The 20,999-nt window shown below is 38.0% G+C and overlaps 1 protein-coding gene across 16 annotated transcripts in view; it reads left to right on the plus strand.

Annotated features, from left to right (window-relative positions):
* Nucleotides 1-20,999, plus strand: part of LOC143653850 (uncharacterized) — a 353,382-nt gene that overhangs the window by 247,570 nt on the left and 84,813 nt on the right. Inside the window, exons 10-11 of one of the 16 annotated variants that reach the window (XM_077125182.1) lie at nucleotides 12,420-12,494; nucleotides 13,490-14,174. The exons of 13 other annotated variants lie outside the window; for them this stretch is intronic. The gene's annotated coding sequence lies outside the window, so the exon portion shown is untranslated. Of the gene's footprint in view, nucleotides 1-12,419; nucleotides 12,495-13,489; nucleotides 14,175-15,018; nucleotides 15,403-20,999 lie in introns of those variants that run through there. 2 more of the 16 variants (XM_077125178.1, XM_077125183.1) reach the window with 2 other exon arrangements.

A 20,999-nucleotide genomic window follows, 5' to 3' on the forward strand; every position in this document is an offset into this window, starting at 1 on the left:
ATTCTGGAGAACAAGATAGTTCTACACTTAAGCATGCCAACCCAGAACTGAACAGGCTCTTAATGCTGCATGTTAGCTGCAATAAGAAGGCTGAACATGTGGGGAAAGTTTCTCTTTTTTGGCTTTTTCCACCAGAGGAGAACCAGAGGAAGTGGAGTTTTACCTATGCCCAGGTCTCTTAGTGGTGAGGGGGAATATCTTTGGAGAGAAGTTCCAAGAGATTGGTTTGAGAACAGTAAATCTATGCTTTCCTTGTGGCTGCATGCCCAACCTTTAGTCATGTTTCAAGGTTTCAGAATCATTGCTTACACACAGCACAAACTTACTTTGATCTTTTTTCCTCTTTGCCTGGAAAGTTGGAACCCTTTCTTTTCCCCACACTGTAATTCTGGAGTCTTTTGTGGCCAAATTAAGTACAACTTAGGGAAAAGAGTTCTTGAGAGTGACTACAAGTGGAAACAATGAACTCGATCTTCAAGTGGTTGAATCATTGTGTTCTTGTCCTAGTTTTCAGCTAGTGTGGGTAACTGGCCCTGAAAATAAATAGACTATAAGATAGCATTCTACATTGTGACTATGAATTGAAAGGGTATAAAAGATTCTGGGGGTAATATTAATTTCTCCTTTTTATTCTATTCATAAATTTCTCAGTCAGCAATTGCTGTGAACCCAGAAAAAGGGGTGATGGTAAGAGAAGAGGAGATCAATTAAAGAATAAAACATAAGAGCCAAAAGTTGGGGCGACTAATTTCACAATCCTTGTGAATAGTTACTTTATCCAAAAAATTTAAAAAGATGGGATTAAAATGCAGTTCATGCGAGAATTGAAAGACATCAATGCAAAGATAACCATTGTGCTGGTTTGAAAGGATGTATGGACCCTAGAAAAGCATGTTTTAATCAAAATCCCACTTCATAAAGGTAGAATAATCTCTGTTCAATACTGTATGTTTGAAACTGTAATCAGATCATCTCCCTGAATGATGTGATTTAGTCAAGAGTGGTTGTTAAACTGGATTAGGTGACGACATATTTCCACCCATTTGGGTGGGTCTTGATCAATTTCTGGAGTCCTATAAAAGAGGAAACATTTTGGAGAATGGGAGATTCAGAGACAGCAAAGCAGAAAGACATAGCCATAAGAAGCAGAGTTCACCAGCCAGTGACCTTTGGAGATGAAAAAGATAAATGCCTCCCGGGGAGCTTCATGAATTGGAAGCCAGGAGAGAAAGCTAGCAGATGACGCTGTGTTCGCCATGTGCCCTTCCAGTTTAGAGAGAAGCCTTGACTGTGTTTGCCATGTGCCTTCTCACTTGAGAGAGAAAACTCTGAACTTCACTGTCCTTCTTGAACCAAGGTATCTTTCCCTGGATACCTTAGATTGGACATTTCTATAGACTTGCTTTAACTTTAATTTTCTTGGCCATAGAACTGTAAACTAGCAACTTATTAAATTCCCCTTTTTAAAAACCATTCCATTTCTGGTATATTGCATTCAGGCAGCTAGCAGACTAGAACAATCATCTTTGGTGGGAAAAGATAGTATCAATAAGGCAGTAGAATGATAAAATAGACTAAATGAAAACAGAGGGGGTTATCAGCAGAAAGTATCTTCCAAGGGAAGCAGGGAAGGTCACATCATAGGACACTTGCTAAAAACAATCCATCAAATTGAAAGTCTGATGGGGAGGGATTGTAGTTAGGGTAGATGAGAGGAAGGGGTGGAATCATGGACTCAAGTATGTGTTAGATCACCTAAAGCACAAAGTTTGTGATTATTGTAATTGTGTTGCATTGAAAACCCTAATTTTCTTCTGTAAAATAATTGCTTTCTGATAGTGAAGAGCAAAATTTTTAGTTCTTCAGTTGGTGCTAAAACCAGATTTCTGCTTCCAGCATTAAAAGAAGAGCAACTACATGGACAATTTAATGTTGACTCTTTGAAGATATAGAGTCATAAAACCTACTACGTTATTAAAGATGATGGACCTGGACCCTTTAGGATAATGTATATTCATATTTTTACATAGACTAACTCTAATACATTTTCTCTTCATTGGAATTTGTTCTATGCCTGATATGGAAAAGAATTAGTTTTTGAATAACCTTTTTATGATGTGTTCCATGCAAGGATGCTGAAGAGAAAGTTTCAGTGAGGTCTTGAAAGTAACTGGATTATGGGAACTAGAAAAAAGTCTTAGGAGGATAAACAAGGAATTATAGCATCTATATTATTAGAACTACCTTCTGTGGTGGATTGAATTATGTACCTCCTCAAAGAACAGTTCTTAATCTTATCCAAGGGGGATGGTGAGTGCGAACCCATTTGTACATAGGACCCTTTGATGAGGTATTATCATTTGTGAATAGGATCTTCCAAAACTCCCCTTTAAGTATGGCCAAGCTGAATGAGGGCAGAGCTTAATCTGTATGACTGGAGGCCTCATTAAGAGAGGAAATTCAGGTGAGCCAGTGGAACTAGAAGCCAGAAGTCAGTGGAATCTGGAAGAGCAGATACAAGGAGAGAGAGATGGGTACATGAAAGGAGGCAGAGATGCAAACCAGGGAATCCAAAGGATGGCAGAAGCCAGCACTAGATGCTTAGAGACTTCAGGGAGCGAGCATGGTCTTGTTGATACCTCGATTTTGGGTTTCTAACCTCTGAAACTGTAAGACAATAAATTCCTGTTGTTAAGCCAATCAGTTTGTGGTATTTGTCATGGCAGCCCTGCCAAACTGAAAATCTTCCAAACTGATTTTTTTTAATTCATTAATTAATTCAATAAATATAATCTAGAAATAACCGTGGTTGACTTTGGAGATATGAATATGAAAAGACACACCAGCACTTCCTCTACTTTTTAAGACTATAAATGCTGTTATGCAGGATCAACTTATTTCACCCCTGTATTAGTCAGGAATCATTTGGTTGCAAGAAACAGAAACCCATGCATGCCTCTTAAGCAAAGGGGATTGTTAGGATTAGTATCCGGGAAAGATGAGAGAATCCGAAGTGGTTCTCTCTCTCTCTCTTACTGTCTTATCCTCTCCCAGTCTCTCTCTCTCACCGCATGTACTCATGGCTCTGGTTCTCATTGCTGTAGATTCATTATTGCTCTTTCTCTTCTTGACTTTTTTCTTTTATTTACATACGTGACCTATAATAACTTTCCCAATATTGGAGTCTCAGCATTTGAAACTATAAAACTTTATAGTTCTAGCACCTGCTGCTGACCTTAGTCTTTTTGTGCCCAATTTCAAATCAATAAGGAAGAGACTCTGGTAGACTCAATTTAGGTTAACCATCCATTCCATAAGTGTTTACTTACTATGTGCCAGGCGCCATTCAAAGCCTCAGAGCTACACAGTGGATAATGCCCATAAGCTCATGAGCTTATGTTTAGGGCAGGACAGAGCAGAATATGGCACAGAACATAACACAGAACTAAATTTACAATACATTCTTCATGGTCAAAAGGGCTATGAGGAAAAATAAAGGCGGGTAGGAAGTTGAAGGCAACAGGGAATTATTATTTTAGAAACGTGTCTCTGAGGAGGTGAGAGTTGAGCAGAGGCCTTGAGGAAGCCAGAAGGCAGGCCATGAGAATATGTGAGGGGAGAGCATTGTGGGTGTGGGAACAAACGTGCAGAAGCCCTGAGGCTGGCACAATGAGCAAACGGAAGAATGGCCCCAAAGGACGTTCAACATGGAACCAGGATACACCCATATACATTGTGATAAAGTCTTTGGGGATCCATCAGAGGGATTTGAGCAGGAGACACTTGATCTGACTTTTCTTTTACAATGACCACTCCAGTTGTTGAGTAGAACAGACTCCAGAGAACAGGAGTGGAAGCAAAGTACCAATTAGGAAGCTATTGTCATAGTTGTAGTAAAAGATGAGGGTGGCACAGTGGAGGTAGAGAGAGGTAGTCAAATTTGATATCTTTCAGAGAGGGAAAGCCAATAAGATTTGCGAATAGAATGGATATGAAAGAAAATAGACCAAGCTGACGTCAAGGCTTTGGGTCTGAGCGAATAAATGAACAGTTGTACTATTTATTGAGATCTGAACCCTGTGGGAAGAACAAGTGTGAAGAGGAAATCAAGAATTCTAGTTATTCATGCTGCATTTGAGATGGCAATGAGATATCAATTAAAGAGACTGGGTAGGCGACTGGATGTTTATGTTGGAGTCGGAGAAGAGGTCTGGGCAGGAGACTTACATTTGTGAACTGGATGAGATAATTTAGGGGATGAGTGCAGGGAGAGAAAGTACTTGACCTTAGCCTTTGGGCCTTCCAACCTCAAGGGCAAGAACTGGAGGAGGAGTCAGTTAAGGGTGTGGAGAGGGGGCTGCAGGTAAGGCAGGAGAAAACCAATGAAGACCGAGTTTAAGAAAGAAGTGTGCAAAAGAGGTGCGTCAAAAGCTGCTGCCAGTGTGGATACTCTGCTCTCAAGGAGGTGGAGACTGACTCACTACTCACTGTGGGAGCTGAGCATAGTCACTTCCTTCCAAAGAGGATGGTATGGAAAGGGGAGGAAAAAGAGTAACTCTACTGAGGAGAAACCTGACAAATACTACCTCAGCCAAGAGTGCCAGGTTAACCTTACCAGTGAGGTCACCTCGAGAACATGCTTCCTTGACGTGATATCCTGACAATGGCACTTTACCTCTGAGGTCTTAATTTCAAGCCTATGGGCCCTGTATAACCATAAGAAAGGCATCAGCCTGAAATGGAAGGACTTTCTATAAAACACCTGACCAGTACTCATCAAAACTCTCAAGGTCATCAAAAATAAGGAAGGTCTGAGAAAGTGCCACAGTCTAGAGGAGCCTAAGGAGTCATGAAGACTAAATGTAGTGTGTGGTACCCTGGGTGGGATCTTGGAACAGGTTTTCCTAGGCAAAAACTAAGGAAATTTGGTTTAAGTATGGGCTTTAGGTAACGAAGTATCAATGTTGGTTCCAGTAGTTGTGACTGATGTACCTTAGTACAATGGATATATGGAAAGTCTATAATATTCTGGTAACTTTTCCATACATCTAAAAGTATTATAAATAAACAGCTTACTCAAAAAATAAAAAGCAGTTGACAGGTTAAGTGAAATGGTTACTGGAAAGTGATCACTGGGCTTAACAGATAGGAACTTTTTCAGTATGATGGGAACATTGATCTGCAGAACAAAGGGGGCCATGGCAGGGGCAACGTCGTTGAATAAATGAGAAGAGATAGTAGGGGAGGGTTGGCTTCTATCTATTATAACAAGAGGGAGATGAGAGTGCCTGGGTATATGTACAGATAGGCTCAGAGAAGTGTAGAAGTCTTCTGCTGCTACTATTTCCTCAGTGAAATAAGACCATCAGCTGAGCATAAGGAAAGGTTGTTTGAGGAAGGAGGAGAAGATATAAAGTTGACTGGAGCCCCTGGACTTCTCTACTCTTCTCAGCCATCACAGTTCTTTTATTGAGCTGCTGTCAGATATTTTACAGAAGCCAGGGGAAGTATTGAGTTGTATTGGAAAGAGCACTGGGCTGGAAGAAACCTGGATTCCAGTTCTGCCTCTGATAATTACTGTGCGACTTCACACAAATATCTTGGGTACTCTGTGGATTCACTACCTCACCTACAAATGAGGGACCTAGACCAACTGACTAAGAACTTCCTATCCCTCAATGCACTGGGGCATAATTAGAAGTCAGCTAATATTTATTGTGTGCTTGTTGTGCACCAGACTATCTATAAGTATATGGATTATCTTTGTATGGATTATCTCAATTATGCTCACAACCACCCTACTATCTACATTTTATAGATGAGGACACTGGGGCCAAGTGAGGTTAACAAGTTTGCCCCAGGTCACCCAGCAGCCTAGGTACAGAGTCCACCTTAGTCACCACTTGTCTCCCTCTCACTATGATGAGAGATTTCACAGCAAGCTTTTCAGATAATTTGCAGGTTTGTTGATGCTTTCAAATGCATTGGACTTGCAATCTGGAGACACTGACAAAATTTGGTTTTACGTAGCAGTTGGGGCCCATTTTATATTCAAAAGACACTGCATTTTTTCCTATGACTGCTCCACTCATTTCATTCACCACTGAAAATCCTGGTTTAAGCTGCCAAATATTTTTAGTACTATACTATAGTATACTTTTAGTGCTATTCAGAACAGACTTTTTCCCCATCCCCTGCCATGCAGTCATCTTTACCCCAGCATGTGGATTACCTGTTTAAGCAAGACAAAATATCCAGAAAGGTTACACTTAGCCAAGGTCACACAGCAAGGCAGTGATTGTTCAGGAAACAGCATTTAAAAAAAGATAAAAAGTACTGCAAGTGGATGCCTTCTCTAAATCTCCTTTTTGGGAATGTCTTTAAACAGAACATTAAGAAAATTGGAACTGCTTTCTTTAGAATTGAGTAATTTTCAAAGTTTATGCCATTTGTTAAAGAGCAAATGTGCTTATCTATTGCATTCTCAAGATAAAAGATTGCATGGTATAAAAAACAGAGCACACATTAAATAAAGTCTTTTTTTCAAATTATAAGACAACAGTGATAGCCAGACGGACCAATTCCAATTGAACAGAAGCCTTAAATTGCTGGAATTGCTGCCCTCTGTCCATTTCTATGAAGAAAAATAATAAGTTGGCAACAGCTTCATCATACATAACCCAATAATAATAATGAGCAACAGGGTGTCACATGCACAGACTCAGCCCAAGCTATTTAGGGCAACAGGACCAAATGGTTAGAACTGATATTTAATACAAGTTACTCATGGCTGAATGTATTCAGTAAACATTGCTTGAATGCCTGTCATAGTCCAAGTATTGCTTAGGCTCTGGAGAAACAACTCTTCATGCAATAAAGCCCTTCCCTCAGGGAACTTACCTTCTAAGGAGTGTAGACAGAAAATAAGCAAATCGATACATGTATCATATCAGATAGCGGTTAGTGCTGTGAAGAAAAATGTCAAAGCAGGGCAAGAGTGCTAGCGTAAGGGGAGAATGGGGATGACGGTGCTGTTTTATTAAGGGTCATAGAAGGCCTCTCTAATTATGTAACATTTGATCAGAGATCTGATTAAGACTGTGACATGATTAGAAAAAAAAATGTTCGTTTTTAGTTACTATATTCTGCTAAGCTAAGGGACAGGATGGGTCCATCTCAGAAATAGTTTCAAAAAATTTTTAAGGAAAACCTCAGTTAACTAGAAAATCCAATTGGCCAGAATTCTTTCTAATCCTGTTTCCTAGGCATTGCAGTCAAAGGAAGGTAAGGATATATACATTTCAGTGTTCTTAATTACCTACCCAGAGACAACATACTGTGGAGGAAAAAAAAAAACGTGATGTCCAAACTCATGGAAGAGAAGTGACTGTGTAATTGGTGGATCCAACTTAGAATCCCAACTCTACCTCTTAGTAATTTTAAGGCAATTGATTAACCTACCTGAGCTTCAGTTTATCTATGGAACAATGATTTAAAAAAAAAAAAAAAGACCTGCTCCTTGGACAGGCCGTGAGCATTAAATCAGATGCTCTATGAAATATGTGCACATATATATAGTAAGTGCTTAAGAACATGTTGAACTCATTCACCCAAGATACCTAGAGAATTCCTAATCCATGAATAGTGTCACAGAGTAATGCAATAAACATAAAATTTTACTTCTTTTCCCAGCATCATAATTAGAAATTTTAGGATATCCAGGAAACCAATGGCTTGAATGTACTTAAGATTATTGAAATGATTATTCTACTACATTGTTGGTTCAGTCTCCCATCTGGGCTATTTAAAGTCTTTTATCCCATTAAATATCAGGTCAGCAGACAATAGTGAGAATGAGTATGATGTCTGGAATTTCTTCTTTTGACACTGAACCCTTAAACTATAACAGCTAGTTGAGTACACTAGAGTATGTCCAGAGACAGCCTCTCATTGTCTGCTAGATTAACACTTTCCACCTGCTCCAATGGATGGGCCCAGTAAGATGGGCACCCATGAGTTTCCGAGGAAGATGATAATTTGGAAAACTCTGTACCCACTTCATTGGATTTCTCTAAAATAGAATGGATGGGACCTGTGTATTCTATTTTAAACTCACTTGTTTATTATCCTTCCCCTCCTTGCACATTTACAGCACTACTACACAAAGAAAATTCCTGCATCCTATCCGGTGCTTAGTGCTACATGTGGTGGTTTGTTTCTAATATATGAATGAATGGACTGTTTTCTCATTTCTGCTAATTATTTCAGGAGGTTCATGGTGGGAGAGCAACAGGGTGCCCATTATACTGCCCTTTCCAAAATTATTTATAAGTTTTCCATGAGCAAATCTAGCAAATAGGGGTTGAATCACCCTTGAACACCATTATGCTATCCTTATCCCAAAACCTTTCTTCAAAAGTTCAAATCATTTTTATAGATGAGATCCAGGCTTTCTTAAAGTGGAAAGGTAAGATCTTGCTCCATTATTACTACTACTTTTAAATCCACTTTTAACATGTATCTGAACTATCCTTGAGCTAATATTATAGGTGTACGTGGAATAAATCCCACTGATCCAGAATTTTCGAAATTTTCTTTAAGCTAACAAGCCTGAGCAGGAGGTCACCCACCTCCTGGGAGAACCACAGCACTTTGTTAGCAACTTCAGAGCCCCTGGTGTGCTTAGCCACCACAGCCTAAGTGGATATGTCAACCTTGATACCCTACACCAAGTATGAAGTCAAAAGGAAGCATTGTACCCATTTATCAGCAGGGCATTTTGATAGAGTGATAGTAATCAAATTTAGATGAAGAGAGCTATTATTGAAATGAATATAATCTTTAAGTAATACTTTGTATCTTATTATAAAAATTTCTCCAACACTTTCTTGACTATTAGTTTATGTACTCTCCATAAATCAATATGGAGGAAATTATAATCTTTGTTGTACAGATGAGAAAAACCAAGGCTTAAGAAGTTAAGCAGTTTGCCCAAGATTACAAAGCTAGTACATGTCAATTGGAACTGGACCCCAGGCCCTCAGAGTTCAAATCCCTCCACTGAGGTCTTCCAATTCATATACCCTATAAATATACTCATTAATTAGTTCATTAAATCAGCTGCTATTCTACCTTATCACTAGACTCTGAATTTTTAGGTAGCTGATGTATCGTGGATCCTCAAAAAATCTCTAAAGTCCAAACTTGACTCTCAAATGGAAAAGATGGGATGTATATTTGTAGAAAACAAAAATTGCATCCGAACACATATAGTTCTGGGGCTTAAAGATAATGAAGGCATTCAGTTACCTCTTCCAATCTTTTGTAAGATTTACATCAAAACTTCCCTGCTCTTTAAAATATTCCCTGTTCATCATAAATCACAGCCCCCTCTTCTAAGATCCTTCAGCATTTAAAACCTAGACTATTTACTTGGTGTTTCATGATGAATTGTATTGGGTACCCCATTTATTATTGATTTGTATTATTCTTATTATTGTCTCATTATTATTTTATTTTCCCATATATGACTTGCCTCCCAACTAGATGCTAAGTTTGTAGAAAGAAATTGGAGATCTATCTTAAAATTTTCTCAATTCCTTAGATTTAAGATTATCTATAAGAATGTTTATAAAATCTGGAGCAGATAAAATATGTATGAGAGCTGTGAAAAATGCCCACCCACTCTCCACTTCTGTTCAATAAACTAACCCAGATTTTGTTGGGTACTCATGTGATACAGAAATGGCCAATGAGATAGAAGGATATTAGTTATGGAGAAGATTTTGTTTCCTTTTAAGATGGATAGGGAGACTAGAACTTGCTGGCCCCACGCCTCTTCTTTCTTCCTGACCTGATTGTAGACACATGGCCTCCACTGTGCATTAGACTGAAAACACAACAGCCGAAAATAGCAGATTATAAAAATAGAAAGAAAAAGCCTATGTCTTTGATGACATCAATGAGCACCTTTACCAGTGCTAGCAATCACCTCCTTATTAATGAGATACTAAATTCGTCCTGGTTAAACCATTTCTAACACAGACTATATAAAAAATTCAGTTGTACTGAAGTTGACTATACATTTTTCTTTGAGTTTTCTTTTTTTTTCTTAATCCAATGCCACAAGCCTTCAATTTTTTTTATCATCACAATCAACTTTTTTTCTTTTTTATGAAAAATAACATATATACAAAAAAATAAATTTCAGAGCACTTCACAGCAATCAGTTGTAGAACAGATTTCAGAGTTTGGTATGGGTTACAATTCCACAATTTTAGGTTTTTAGTTCTAGCTGCTCTAAGATACTGGAGACTAAGAGAGATATCAATGTAATGATTCAGCAATCATACTCATTTGTTAAACCCTACCATCTCTGCATAATTCCACCACCACCTTTGATCTTTCTCCCACTCTTTAGGGATATTTGGGCTATGTCCAAATATGGGATGGGGAATAAAACTAGTTGATGTTCAGGAGAGGCTGGGCCCCATAGGTTTCCAGGACTTACCTGGTCCAGGGACCCATCTGGAGGTTGTAGGTTCCTGAAAAGTTACCCCAGTGCATGGAAACTTTGTAGAATCTTACATAACACCCTAGGTGTTTCTTAGGATTGGCTGGAATGGTTTTGGTTGGGGTTTGGCAAGTTATGATAGGAAGCAATGTCTAACTGAAATTTGCATAAGAGTGACCTCCAGAGTAACTTCTTGACTCTATTTGAACTTTCTCAGCCACCTATACCTTATTTGTACACTTCTTTTCTCCCTTTTGGTCAGGATGGCATTGTTGATCCCATGGTGCCAGGGCCATACTCATTCCTGGGAGTCATCTCCCATGCATCAGGGAAACTTTCACCCCTGGACATCATGTCCCACAAAGTGGGGAGGGCAATTATTTCACTTGCAGAGTTGGGTTTAGAGAGAAAGAGGCCACATCTGAGCAACAAAAGAGGTGCCTGGAGGTGACTCTTAGGCGTACTTATAGGTAGGCTAAGCTTCTCTGCTACATACATAAGCTTCACAAGAGCAAGCCTCAAGATCAAAAAGCTTGACCTATTGATTTGTGTGTCCCTAATGTTTGACAAAGTAGCAGGAGTTCTCCGGTAATAAACTTTAATAGTTTCATATTTTTTCTCCCATCCCTCAAGGGGCTTTGCCAATTCTTATTATCTGCTTAATATACTCTGGGATATATCCTGGCATTACATTAAGATATACAGGATAAACGGCCCTCATCTTTTTCCAGGCTCCCTGCATTTGGATTGTTCATATGGTCTGTCTAGAGAGATTGTGCTAGATTATGTGCTACAGAAAATTTAAGTTCTGGTCAAAGTAAACCTTTTTTTCCTTTGGTCTCTAGAGTAGGTGAAGTTCTAAAATATGGACAATGTCTTCCTTACCCTTGTATTCTGAATTACCTTAATCCTGACCTGATCAGCTTCATTCTTATCTCTAAACACCAGGTTATACATATATAGAACAGCCTCTCAAAATCCAGAAATAACAATTACCACTCTGGTCTAAATGTGACTACTATATAGGAGCTTACAATCTAGGTCCCAATTTTCTTATAAGTATTTTCTAAATGAGACCGTGCAACATTTGCTCTTTTGTTTCTGGCTTATTTTGCCTCACCAAGTGTCCCATAGGTTCATTCACAATGTTGCATGCCTCACAACTTAGTTCCTTTCTGTAGCAGCACAATATTCAATTATATGTGTACACATTGCTTGCCAATCTACTTCTCAGTCAATGCATCCTTTAGCCACCTCCATCCATTGGACATCATGTATAATGTCCCATCTCAACAGCCCATCAACACTCTCAATTTTAGATAATTTCATTGTTCCCAAGAGAAAGATAACCAATAAACACACCCTCGCCAATTAGAAAATCTAAACTTCCCCTTAACTCTTGTCCTGCCCCCCCCCCACTATGCACCCCTGGTATTGCTGTGGTACTTACTGTTGATATTTTCCTGTTAAACATAGTCCATAGCATGCAATAGCAGTTTTCCCACTATAACCAAACTTATACACTCTTTATACAAGATTAATACCTTTGCAGTAGTTCATGCAAGAACTTACTTATATTTGTAGTGTTAATCAATGGGACACAGGGTCTATACCACCCTTTCAATCATGTTCACCTTCAATATGGTAACATTACTTATAGAAACACTAGTGAACCACCTTCACTTCTATCTATTCGTTTACATTTAAGTTCAACCTCATTAACTAACTGTTCACCCATTTCTAGCTTCCGTGTATCTCTAGGTCAACTATATTCTGCATTATAAGCCTCTGATTTTATCTTACCATGATCATAAAAGTGGAATCATACAATATCTATCCTTTTGTATCTGGCTTATTTCACTCAACATTATGTCCTTAAGGCTCATCCATCTTGTCTTTGCTTCAGGACTTCATTTCATCTTACTGCTGCATAATATTCCATCCTTGAGTTTTCTAAGGGCAAATCAACAGCATGAAAGAGGTATTTGATAGTTTTATTTGTCATTGTCCTTAAGGAGAAAATATATAGATTCCTCAAGGGACGCACTGATTTTCATGGAACTTAGTTCTTAACAAAATATCTCAGGCAGGATCCCACACAGAGACACTGAGTTGTGGTGGAAAATATATTTAAATCATTTCTCTTCATTAAATGCAATATTAGATTTCATATGGCTGTTTTTTATAGTACCTTCTAATGTTCACTGCGATGTAATGGCAACCCTAACTCAGTGAAAACAATTATACAAGGGATAAATGATCATTTGACCTAAATAATGTTTTGATGGGCTTTGAAGTTATATAGACTGTAAATAATATTTTTTATTCCTTTATTCAAGAGATTTTGACTCATGTTGTGATACAATCAATGATGAATAAACATGGTTTCCCTATGTTAGTATATCCCCATAGTTATATAATTTAAAGTTTCACAACAGACCCAAATCACTCTACTATAGAAACTTCCCAAAATATTGCCATGGAGGAAAAAGGTATTAGGGGGTCTGAATTCATCTATTTCACTGGTCTTCTTTGATTCCATCAAATAATTGCTTAACTCAGTCTTTTTCCTGGTTAAAGGCCAAAGGTCTTTTGATTGGGTCTTAATATATCAGACAAGATTGGTTGGCCCATTGTTGAAGTAGGGAGAGAGGAAATACTGACTCAAGCCATTTGAGCAGAGAGCAGCGTGGGCAGGGATGGTCAACCTTACACATCTTTCATTGCATAATACTTCCAAATCTCTTGAGACTAGATGAGTGGGAGAGAATAGATTACCCTTCAGAAGTAGAAGCTGTTTAGGAGGACAGGAAAACAAGCCTTTGGTATAGAAAAAGGAATGGAGAGCAATACATTCTACACAGACCATCATTTGACCATTTTTGTATCTGTGCAACACTTGGGAGTTTCTAAGCCTTAAGAATTTGAACTCAGCACAAAACTGGAACTAATCTTAGCCTTGGCGTTTTGTCTTAGGAACAGAATTGGCCCGGGGATCCATAAGTGACTCACTGAGGAAATACTTGGGCATGCTGCACAATATGAGGACAATATATTAACAAAAGGAAAACATGTATTACATGGGGAAGAATCACAAATGAAAGGAAAATAAATTAAAGAGTCAAGAAACCAGAGCAAGGCTCACAACAAGGACAGATACCATTACCCTGGAAGTCAGAGGCCAGCACTTTGGAAACAAAATGTATGTGCTAGAATCATCAATGAACTTCAAATGAGGCTTAAGAAATACCCACACCAGTTTGCCTTCACCTCCTTTTGTGTTTGCCACTTGCCAAGTAATTGAATATAAAGTATTCTAAGGGATGTAAGAACATTTTACAAATTAAATGTTTTGAAAGTATAAGCCATTGCCATCATTATTTGGGAAGAAGAGACCACCATGTTACTCAAATTGTGATGCCTAATAGCCAGGTAGTCTGCCCAGAAGGAAGCTATGGAGCCTAGAACAAAATTTAATAAACGTACTCAACAATATTTCAGTGTTTGGTCTCAAATTTGGTTATAGTCTGCTAGCAGTGAAAATCCCTCAACATCAGAGGTGTGAGAATTGTGCCATCTCAGGAAGGACACTGGTGGCACTTTTTTGCACTATTCCAGAGAGTCAAAAACAATCTTCTGAGCCTTGGCCCACAGCCCCTAGACCCAGGTTGGCAAATAAGCAGAGTTTAACCCCTCTTCCTGCCATGCTCGCGGCAAACATCGGTAATCACTCATGGTGCTCTGCTAACCTCATCAGTATCTTTAGAATTCCTGTCAACACAGCCTTTCAGGAAGCTTCTATCAACTGATCAAAGTTGGAACTCTGAGCTGAAACCTAATTGCCATGTTGGCCCTACGCTGTTTAGAGTTGCTATTTTAGGTCTCCCTTGGAGGGAATAGGCTTCTATTCCCTCCAAGCCTGCCTGGAGGAATGGCTCCAACTCCATGAAATGCACAACAAACGGATATCCATTGAAGGAATAATAATGATGATGATGATAACAAACATCAAGGCAGTAATAATTACAATAGCTTCCACTTTGTTAGCATTTACTATGCTCCAGAATTGGTTGAAGTGCTCCTTACACTCTCATTATTTCCATTTTACAGATAAGAAAACTGAGACAGAGGAAGTTAATAACTTGTTCATGCTCACTGGATTTGAACCCACTTCTCTATGACTCCAGAGAGCACACTGTGAACTACCCCATTAACTGAACTCCAGATACAACCAGGGGCATTATAATACGATTAATTAGCCACATTCATTTAGATCCTTCTGTGAAATGAAAATGGAACTCTCCCCCTCCTTTTCTTGAGGAAGCTGGGGAATGTAGCTAATTCCTAAGAAGCCCACAATTGCTGAAAGTTGACTGTTACCCGAGACAGTACAGAGAGAAATCCAGTCATCTTAGACTTCAAGGTATTTAAGCTTAGCAAATTTCACACAGTTTATACAAAAAGATATATTCATGAAATGAAGATGTCATCTCTCTATTTCACAGGTACGCTCATCCTCTGCCTGGACATTATGACATGACAATTACCCCAGAGGCTGAGCATTTACAGATGTCAGGCAGGGCAAAACAATCTTCAATGCAACAGGAAAACAAATTAGACTTTCTGGGTTTCAAAAGCTATTTTAGTGTGTGTTCTCTTAGGAAATGAGAGTTTTATATGAATATTAGACAGTATTTCATTTTTTATCCTACCTGGGACATGACTTGAGCTTGGTTTTTACGGAAGCATCTTTAAGAACATGGGAACATGGCCAAGAGAAGAAAACACAAATTTTTACCCAAAAAGCTTTTCAAGTCCTATTTGTGATGAATAAAGGCAAAATTAAGAAAACCAACTTCAAAGTGATAATGCATCCCATTTTATCACTAAAACCAAATATCTTTAAGATTTTCTGCTTTTCAACAAAGGTCACTCAAAGTGTAATAACAAGATAGGGTATAGAGAAAAAGCAACTAACAAATCATTCTCTCATTACTGAATTTTAGAAGCACTAGGCAAAATTCTTATAAAAGGGGCAAAATTGTTTTTAACAACTTCTTAATAGAAGCTCTTTTGTAGAACTTCTGTTTTTATTTGTGCTCTCTTCCTTTTTGTATGTTTCCCCCATCTCTGCCCTGCAACACACCCATGGATTCTTTGCTGTTTCTAATCCCCATTTCTGCCTCTGCTTTAAGGCTCCCATCAAAATCATCTCTCCTTAGTCTCTTTCCCCCTGGGTCCTGCTTTTGGTTAAAAGGCCAATAGTTTAAATCTAGTAAAAATATTAGTCCAGTGTTAATAATCTTGATTTTTTAAAAACTTTTTTAATTAATTAAAAAAATTAACAAACAAAACATTAAGATATCATTCCATTCTACATATACAGTCAGTAATTCTTAATATCATCACATAGTTGCATATTCATCATTTCTTAGTATATTTGCATGATTTAGAAAAAGAAAAAAAAAGACAACAGAAAAAGAAAAAAAATAATAGTAGGGAAAAAAAAGACTATACATACCATACCCCTTACCCCTCGCTTTCATTTACCACTAGCATTTCAAACCGAATTTATTTTAACATTTGTTCCCCCTATTATTTATTTTTATTCCATATGTTCTACTCTTCTGTTGATATAGTAGCTAAAAGGAGCATCAGACATAAGGTTTTCACATTCACAGAGTCTCATTGTGAAAGCTATATCATTGTTCAATCATCATCAGGAAACATGGCTACTGGAACACAGCACTACATTTTCAGGCAATTCCCTCCAGCCTCTCCACTACATCTTGAACAACAAGGTGATATCTACTTAATGCGTAAGAATAACCTCCAGGATAACCTCTTGACTCTGTTTGGAATCTCTCAGCCATTGACACTTTGTCTCATTTTACTCTTCCCCCTTTTGGTCGAGAAGTTTCTCTCAATCCCTTGATGTTAATTCTCAGCTCATTCTAGGGTTTTTCTCAGTCCTTTGATGCTGAGCCTCAGCTCATTCCAGGATCTTTGTCCCACGTCACCAGGAAGGTCCACACCCCTGGGAGTCACGTCCCACGCAGAGAGGGGGAGGGTGGTGAGACTGCTCATCATGTTGGCTGGAGAGAGAGGCCACATCTGAGCAACAAAAGAGGCTCTCTTGGGGGTGACTCTTAGGCCTAAATTTTAAGTAGACTTGACCTATCCTTTGTGGGGTTAAGTTTCATGTGAACAAACCCCAAGACTGGGGGCTCAGCCTATAGCTTTGGTTGTCCACACTGCTTGTGAGAATATCAAGAATTCAACTTGGGGAAGTTGAATTTCTCCCCGTTCTCACCATTCCCTGAAGGGGGCTTGTGAATACTTTTCCAGTCACTGATCAAATCATTCTGGGATTCATCAGGGCATCACTCTGGACAAACCAACAAAATCTCATGTGCTACCTGAGAGTCCAAGTACTTATGACATTCAATCAAGTTATCTACATGAGTTATATTAGGAAATTCTCTAGTCAAAATCTAAATTTTGTAACAAACATTTTCTGCTTTAGTGTCACACATAAGGTGACATTTTAAAGTATTAATTATCATCTATTTTCAGCACCCTGCAATAATGACATTCCTTTGTTCTTCCTCATGCAAAATCATTTTTAAAATTTGTACATTGTACATTTCACTATTATTATACACTCTAGGCATTCCTAGATTATACCATCTCGATCTTTAACATCTATCTTTCTTTCTGATTTCATTTATGTCCCCAGCCCTCCTCCCTCTATCATTCTCACATGCAGCTTCATTCAGTGTTTTAACATAATTACATTACAGTTAGGTAGTATTGTGCTGTCCATTTCTGAGTTTTTGTATCCCATCCTGTTGCACAGTCTGTATCCCTTCAGCTCCAATTACCCACTATCTTACCCTATTTCTATCTCCTGATGGTCTCTGTTACCAATGACATATTCCAAGTTTATTCAGTAATGTCAGTTCATATCAGTGAGACCACAGTATTTGTCCTTTAGTTTTTGGCTAGTCTCTCTCAGCATAATGTTCTCAAGGTCCATCCATGTTGTTACGTAATTCATAAGTTTATTCTGTCTTAGAGCTGCATAATATTCCATCATATGTATATACCAGTTTGTTTAGCCACTCATCTGTTGATGAACATTTTGGTTGTTTCCATCTCCTTGCAATTGTAAATAATGCTGCTATAAACATTGGTGTGCAAATGTCTGTTTGTGTCTTTGCCCTTAAGTCCTCTGAGTAGATACCTAGCAATGGTATTGCTGGGTCATATGGCAATTCTATATTCAGCTTTTTGAGGAACCGCCAAACTGCTTTCAACAGTGGTTGCACCATTTGACATTCCCACCAACAGTGAATAAGTGTGCCTCTTTCTCCGCATCCTCTCCAGCACTTGTCATTTTCTGTTTTGTTGATAATGGCCATTCTGGTGGGTGTGAGATGATATCTCATTGTGGTTTTGATTTGCATTTCTCTAATGGCCAGGGACATTGAGCATCTCTTCATGTGCCTTTTGGCCATTTGTATTTTCTCTTCTGAGAGGTGTCTGTTCAAGTCTTTTTCCCATTTTGTAATTGGATTGGCTGTCTTTTTGTTGTTGAGTTGAACAACCGCTTTATAAATTCTGGATACTAGACCTTTATCTGATATGTCGTTTCCAAATATTGTCTCCCATTGTGTAGGCTGTCTTTTTACTTTCTTGATGAAGTTCTTTGATGCACAAAAGTGTTTAATTTTGAGGAGCTCCCATTTCTTTCTTTCTTTCTTCGGTGCTCTTGCTTTAGGTGTAAGGTCCATAAAACCGCCTCCAATTATAAGAAATGTAGGGTATAAAATCCCTACATTTTCCTCTAACTGTTTTATGGCCTTAGACCTAAGCTCTTTGATCCATTATGAGTTAACTTTTGTATAGGGTGTGAGATACGGGTCCTCTTTCATTCTTTTGCATATGGATATCCAGTTCTCTAGGCACCATTTATTGAAGAGACTGTTCTGTCCCAGGTGAGTTGGCTTGACTGCCTTATCAAAGATCAAATGTCCATAGATGAGACGGTCTATATCTGAGCACTCTATTCGATTCCATTGGTCGATATATCTATCTTTATGCCAATACCATGCTGTTTTGACCACTGTGGCTTCATAATATGCCTTAAAGTCAGGCAGTGCAAGACCTCCAGCTTCGTTTTTTTCCCTCAAGATGTTTTTAGCAATTCGGGGCACCCTGCCCTTCCAGATAAATTTGCTTATTGGTTTTTCTATTTCTGAAAAGTTGTTGGGATTTTGATTGGTATTGCACTGAATCTGTAAATCAGTTTAGGTAGAATTGACGTCTTAACTATATTTAGTCTTCCAATCCATGAACATGGTATGCCCTTCCATCTATTTAGGTCTTCTATGATTTCTTTTAACAGTTTCTTGTAGTTTTCTTTGTATAGGTCTTTTGTCTCTTTAGTTAAATTTATTCCTAAGTATTTTATTCTCTTAGTTGCAATTGTAAATGGAATTCGTTTCTTGATTTCCCCCTCAGCTTGTTCATTACTAGTGTATAGAAACACTACAGATTTTTGAATGTTGATCTTGTGACCTGCCACTTTGCTGTACTCGTTTATTAGCTCTAGTAGCTTTGCTGTGGATTTTTCAGGGTTTTTGACGTAGGGTATCATATCATCTGCAAACAGTGATAGTTTTACTTCTTCCTTTCCAATTTTGATGCCTTGTATTTCTTTTTCTTGTCTAATTGTTCTGGCTATTCCAGAACTTCCAACACGATGTTGAATAACAGTGGTGATAGTGGACATCCTTGTCTTGTTCCTGATCTTAGGGGGAAAGTTTTCAGTTTTTCCCCATTGAGAATGATATTAGCTGTGGGTTTTTCATATATTCCCTTTATCATTTTAAGGAAGTTCCCCTGTATTCCTATCCTTTGAAGTGTTTTCAACAGAAAAGGATGTTGAACTTGTCAAATGCTTTCTCTGCATCAATTGAGATGATCATGTGATTTTTCTGCTTTGATTTGTTGATATGGTGATAATCACTTATTACATTAAGTGATTTTCTTATGTTGAACCATCCTTGCATACCTGGGATGAATCCTACTTGGTCATGATATATAATTCTTTTAATGTGTTGCTGGATTCGATTTGCTAGAATTTTGTTGAGGATTTTTGCATCTATATTCATTAGAGAGATTGGTCTGTAATTTTCTTTTTTTGTAATATCTTTGCCTGGTTTTTGTATGAGGGTGATGTTGGCTTCATAGAATGAATTAGGTAGCTTTCCCTCCACTTCAATTTTTTTGAAGAGTTTGAGCAGGGTTGGTACTAATTCTTTCTGGAATGTTTGGTAGAATTCACATGTGAAGCCATCTGGTCCTGGACTTTTCTTTTTGGGAAGCTTTTGAATGACTGATTCAATTTCTTTACTTGTGATTGGTTTGTTGAGGTCATCTATTTCTTCTTGAGTCAAAGTTGATTGTTCATGCCTTTCTAGGAACTTGTCCATTTCATCTACATTGTTGTATTTATCAGCATAAAGTTGTTCATAGTATCCTGTTATTACCTCCTTTATTTCTGTGAGGTCAGTGGTTATGTCTCCTCTTCCATTTCTGATCTTATTTATTTGTGTCCTCTCTCTTCTTCTTTTTGTCAATCTTGCTAAGGGCCCATCAATCTTATTGATTTTCTCATAGAACCAACTTCTGGTCTTATTGATTTTCTCTATTGTTTTCATATTCTCAACTTCATTTATTTCTGCTCTAATCTTTGTTATTTCTTTCCTTTTTCTTGCTTTGGGGTTAGTTTGCTGTTCTTTCTCCAGTTCTTCAAAACAGAGAGTTAATTCCCAAATTTTTGCCCTTTCTTCTTTTTTGATATAGGCATTTAGGGCAATAAATCTCCCTCTTAGCATTGCCTTTGCTGCATCCCATAAGTTTTGATATGTTGTGTTTTCATTTTCATTTACCTCGAGATATTTACTGATTTCTCTTGCAATTTCTTCCTTGACCCACTGGTTGTTTAAGAGTGTATTGTTGAGCCTCCACATATTTGTGAATTTTCTGGCACTCTGCCTATTATTGATTTCCAACTTCATTCCTTTATGATCTGAGAAAGTGTTGTGTATGATTTCAATCTTTTTAAATTTTTTGAGACTTATTTGTGACCCAGCATATGGTCTATCTTTGAGAATGATCCATGAGCACTTGAGAAAAAAGGTGTATCCTGCTGTTGTGGGGTGTAATGTCCTATAAATGTCTGTTAAGTCTAGCTCATTTATTGTAATATTCAAATTCTCTGTTTCTTTATTGATCCTCTATCTAGATGTTCTGTCCATTGATGAGAGTGGGGAATTGAAGTCTCCAACTATTATGGTAGATGTGTCTATTTCCCTTTTCAGTATTTGCAGTGTATTCCTCACATATTTTGGGGCATTCTGATTCAGTGCATAAATATTTATGATTGTTATGTCTTCTTGTTTAATTGTTCCTTTTA

The sequence above is a fragment of the Tamandua tetradactyla genome, chromosome 13, assembly GCF_023851605.1.
Source record: "Tamandua tetradactyla isolate mTamTet1 chromosome 13, mTamTet1.pri, whole genome shotgun sequence".
Lineage (NCBI taxonomy): Eukaryota > Metazoa > Chordata > Mammalia > Pilosa > Myrmecophagidae > Tamandua > Tamandua tetradactyla.